Below are 6,000 nucleotides of genomic sequence, written 5' to 3' on the forward strand. Positions count from 1 at the left end.
AATTCATACCAGATTATATGTGAGCCCAGTTAAGAGGTTATCTCCTCCACTGGGCTGTAAAAGTTTCCAGACAGGATAATAAGCCCTGGCTTCCCTTCTTGAAGCACCACTGTGAATATCAAGCAAATCGTACCCACAGGAATTTGGTAATGTGCCAGTGCTCTAGAGAGACTTGGTCTCTTTCTTTCTTTTGTGTCACAGTCACCTCTTCTCAGTGAAAGTTCTCACACTCATACTTACCCATGTAGAGAGTCCAAACCATACATGTATTCTAAGGTATTTCTACATACTATTTCTACATACATACATACATACATACATACATACATACATACATAATCTAGAATAACCCCATTTCAAATTTAGAGACAAACTGAGATAAATAAGAATACTTGATAATAAGGCAACCATTATAATATCATGTTGTAGTAAAAGCCATGTGAATATCCACTTCCCAACTGTGTCTTACTCAAGATGCAAACTAAGTTGAGAACTGACAAGCTTGTATCTATAGCATATTGGGGGTAGAGAAGAGAGAGATAAGAGTTCAAGGTCAGACTCAGATACCTGGTGCTGTCTGAGGCTATCTTGGGTTACATGAGACACCGATCTCACATAAACAAACAGAAACCATATGTGTTACCTATTCCTATTTATTTTTAGGCCGTGGCTAATTGGGGGTGGGAGGAGAGCTCAATGGAACAACAGATGGGAGCACTACTGCCTGCAAGGTTAGTCCTTTGTCAGGAAAATCCATCTGGTATTTGAGACAGAGAATGCTTACAAGGGTCTACAGGTCTGTTTAGATAGCATGACACAACCCAGTGCAGAACCTCCATTCACAACAGGGTCTTTGTTGAATGAATTGTGAGTGATTGAACTGGTTTCTTGAGTAGAGTATGGATGGAAATTAAGGACTACCTTGAGATCTCATTGGATGGTGGCCTTTTCCCTGGCATGCAGATGGGGTAATGTCTGGGCCTGCATAGGGATGAAGTGAGTCACTTAAAGAAAATCCCTGTGACTGGGATCATAGTAATCACAATACTGATGTCACAATAACTTGTTTCTGCCTAAGGTTGATGGAAGGATCACTGTGGGCTACTCGTCACAGCTATCAACACTTAAAGTTGAAACATAGCCATAATGAATTCTAGCTTGGGAAGATACCTTAGTGAGTAAAGTGTTTGCCTCATAAATATAAGAGCCCATGTTCAAGCCCTGGGACCCATTACATTTTGGTCTAAGCTGTCAAGATTCAGTGAGACAATCAGATGCCGAGTGTGTTTTCTCTCTTCTTAGATGTTTTAATGAGCACTGAAAGAAATACCTTCCAATCATTTAAGTCCTCACAAGTGTTCATGTTTGCTGGCATCATTGAAATGTACAGCAACATCTGAGTGGCCAGCTACTACCTGATTTCCAAGTCTTGCTTCAGTTTACTACAGTTTATCATTGGTTTTTAGATCAGTCCCATTGACCTTCCAGTCCCAAAGTGATAAGAATTGATGCAGGAAAACATTAGAGGCCCTTTAGTCTCTGGTGTGAAGGACTCCTCCACCTGCAGACACCTGCTGAGTATCTTTCTCTGTGACATGAGATGATAAAGCCAGCTTGCTGCTCTGCACAGTATGCTGGAGTTTCTAAGCTAGAAGTGTCTCTTCTTCTTCTTCAGATTTTTTGGCCCCTATCACTGTTGAACCAATGGCTGAATGTGCATAGTCAGCCAGGCTCCAGGAGCAGGGTTACTTGGATTTCTTTCCAATCCTGTCCTGAAGAACTTCTAGAGAGCAGAAGCAAAGGGAAGCAAGTCTATGTGACCCTTAGCCACTTCCAAAATGGGCTTATAAATTATGTATGCATTAGAATGATGGAAGATTACTCCAGCTCAAATTTGAAAGATAAGTTAGATAGGAGGAAACGTATGGAGGGATGTGGGAGTCATAACTCAACGTACTCATGGTGAGCAGGAAAATGCAGCAGCATCCGTCACATTTGAAAGCTCACTAATTCTCTTAGAACCCCCCTCACCTTCGTTTACTCATTCTTGTGATCTTGGTGGGGGATGGAAGATGATTACGTTGGTAAGGTGCTTATTACCCAAGCATGTGGATCTATGATTTGGGCACAGGGGCAAACCTACAAAGCTTGGCACAGTGGTACATGTCTTTAATCCCAACATTGTGGAGGCAGAGACAGGAGGATTCCTGGAGCTTGCTGACTAGAGAAGCTTGAGGAATCCATGAGTTCCAGGTTTGGTGAGAGACTTTGTCTCAAACACAAGGCAGAGATGGATTAAAGAACAGACCCTGTATCAACTTCTTTCTTCTATGTGCCAACCTCTTTCTTCTATGTGCATATGCATGTAGGGATGAGCTCACATCCAAGCAACTATGCACAGATACATGAACATGATCTCTCTCTCTCTCTCTCTCTCTCTCTCTCCCCCCCACTCTCTACACACACACATGCACACACAGATACACACACACACATGCACACACAGATACACACACACACACACACACATACACACACACAGAGCACATGCATACAATTCAAAGCATTGGTTTCTGCATATTTCATACTCAACAGACACCATAGTGTGTTAGTTGTAGAGACCAGGAAACAGTGGCCCTAACCTAACAATGTCTCAGCATTACATCTCAGAAGCCCTGAGGTTACAAGATCACACAAGCCTTGGCAGTTAGACTCTCCAGAACACCTGGAGCTACAGAATTTTACATACGATTATTTTTTCCTGCAAATATCTTTTTAAAATATCCACAGTTGAAGCTGAAAACCTGAGGACTGTGACCAAGGGTCTCCCAATCTGATTGAACTCCTGGTCCAGGCCACAGTCCCAATGAGTTGATGTTTTGAAAATGTGCTCTCTTTACTAACTGACAGAGAACCCTGTATCTTTTCCTTAATTGTCTAAAACTAGTATTTATTTTTATAGAAAGTATGTATGTGGCTAAATCATAGTGATGGCAATATCTGAAAGCTCATACTTAGAAGCTAGACATACATAAGTTACTGATTTCAAACAACAAAGTTTACCTGTCCACAGTGTGTCCATCCACTGACTCCCCAACTTAGACTGCTTTCTAGACAAAGGTAGTCATGTTGTCTTTCCTTCAACCATTTTTATGAATAAAATCTACTACACATAGATAAAATCGGCATACTACACACAATGCCTTTGTCTTAATTTGGGTTACTGTTGCTGTGCTGAAACACCATGATGAAGAGCAAGCTGGGGAGGAAACGGTTTAGTTGACATAGGCTTCAACATCTGTAGTTCATCACTGAAGAAATTGAGGACAGGAACTCAAATAGGTTCTCAAATAGGGTGAGAACGTAGCATCAAGAGCTGATGCAGAGGCCATGGAGGCATGCTGTTTACTGGATTTCTCATCAGGGCTTGCTCAGCCTACATTTTTACAGAACCCAGGACCACTAGGAATGACACCACCTTCAATGGACTGAGACCTTCCACATCAGTCAGTAATTTTTAAAATGCCCTAAAGGCTTGCCTACAACACAGTCTTATGGGGGGCATTTTCTCAATTGAGTTTCCCTCCTCTCAGATGATTCTAGACTAGGTCGAACTGACATAAAATTAGCCATCACAACTGACCCCCTGTCAAGTTGACAAACACACACTTAAAGACATCACATTTCCTGTTTTGTGGTTCCTTTCCAAGATCTCATATTAATAAATATCACAAATACAAAACATGCTACAAACTTACTGTCTTTACTAAGTTAAACACGTTAAAAGTTTTCTCTGTAAAAAAATCTAAAGTCTCTTTTAAAATCCCAAACCTCTTTTAAAATTCAAAGCCTCTCAAATGCGGGCTCCTATAAAATAAAAAATGAATTGAATATTTCCTTACTTCAAGAGTGACAAAGCAGGTCAGAGACACAATCTAAACAAAGCAAAACAAAACTCCAATAGTGTAAATAATTCAATGCCCAATATCTGGGATTCACTCACAATCTTTTGGGCTCCTCTAAGGGCTTGGATCACCTTTTCAGGTCTGCCTTCCACAGAACACAGCTCGTTTTCTAGGTTTCAGTTGGTTCCATTCTTCTGCTGCTGCTATTCTTGGTGCTCATCCCATGGCACTGGCATCTCCAAAAACTGGGGTCCTCTACAACAAACAAGCTGTACTTTCATCAATGATACCTCCTGAGCTTTCCTCACAGTACAAAGCCTCAGCTTTTCTCCATGATCCTTTCAATCCTGGAGCTTCAACTGCTACTCCTGCTGCACCTTCCCCAATGATTTCTCCTGGCCTCTCACAGTGTCAAGCCTCAGCTGCTCTCCATGACCCCTTCATGCCTTCAGAACTAGTACCACCTGGAATACTCTTACACATTACCAAGTTTGCTATAGCACAGTCTTGGCCACCTCTAACACAGCTTGCATGTGCTGTCTCTGAGGAAATGCGTCCCTGAAGATTTCACCTCACCAAAGCTTGTCCCTTCATAATCACTGCTCATTTCTTCACTCTCAGCAACCAGCATCCATTGTCCAAGCAAAACAAAGGTTGTACTTTAGTACTTCTAGTATCTTATTGATGACAGCTATTCTTTCCAGTTAATCTTCACCTTCACCTGACCAGAAACCACAGATTCATCACTCAAATGGCCTCATAGAGTCTTTCCTCAGAAATGTCACAAGCCAGGTCTCTCTTATGGGCACTGCTCTCAACAGTCATCTTCCAAGATCCCATAGAGCAGTTCACTGAGCTCTCAACACTCAAGGACTTTTTTTTAGCCCAAAGTCCTTCCATAATCTTCCCCAAAACAGCATAATCAGGTCTGTCACAGCAATACCTACTCCTGGTACCAATTTCTGTTTGGGGCCTAAAATTACCCATCATAGTATGGCAAATATTTTGTTTGTTTTGGCTTTTTACTTAAATGTATTTTCCCCTTTCTGATCCTATGACAAATTCCCTGAGGATGGTATTTCCTGAAGGAAAGTTTCTTGAACTTACAGTGCTGGCAGTTTGGCATAGAGTGCAGGCTTTGGTTTAGCTTTGATGAAAACTTCCCACAAGTGCATCAAGATGGGTGTAAATGAGTGTAACAGAGGGAAATGGCACTTGGGAAGGCTGGAGGCCAGAGGGAAATCAGGTCAGGCTTGTCCTTGTGTAACAATTTGCTCATGCAAGAATCAAAGAGCCTCCCAAGACCGAATTCACATCCCAGTGACATCACCAAACTCCTAGGGTTTTTCTGCCTCTCACATGATCCCCACTGCTACCTACATAGGAACTGCATTCTACGTAGGAACCTCTGGGACACAATGAAGCCATATCTAAGTCATAAGCCCTATTCACAATGGTTCAAACTTTCTTAGAAATTATATCTTTACTAAAATTTGAATTTTTAAAACATTTATTGAAAATAGATTCTTTTCTCATACAATATGTCTTGAATACTGTTCCAGCTCCCTCTAATACTCCCAGTCCCTCCCACCTCCCTTTCCCTTTGGATCCATACCTTTTATGTTTTTCATTAGAAAAGAACAGGCTTTTACTAGATAACAACCAAACATGTCAAAATATAATAAGACAAAACCAAAACTATCCATTGAGACTGGACAAGGTAAAGCAACAGAAGGAAATTAGTCCAAAGTAAGGCACAAGGATCAGATACCCGCTTGTTCATACACTTTTGAGTCCCACAAAGTTATTAAGCTGAAAGCTGTAATATATACTTAGAAGACCTGGTGCAGGGAAGTGCTGTGTTTACTGCTTCAGTCTCCACGAATTCATATGAGCCTCGCTCTGCTGATCCAGAGAGCCTTGTTCTTTTGATGTTCTCTCCTCTCTGGCTCTTACAGTCTTTCTGCCTCCTCTTCCATGGGGTTCACCGAGTTCTGAGGGAGGGATTTGATGGGTCCCATTTTGAGCTTTGTATTCTGATCTCTCCATCTCTCTCTCTCTCTCTCTCTCTCTCTCTCTCTCTCTCTCTCTCTCT

Source organism: Grammomys surdaster, unplaced genomic scaffold, assembly GCF_004785775.1.
Source record: "Grammomys surdaster isolate TR1022 unplaced genomic scaffold, NIH_TR_1.0 167, whole genome shotgun sequence".
NCBI lineage: Eukaryota > Metazoa > Chordata > Mammalia > Rodentia > Muridae > Grammomys > Grammomys surdaster.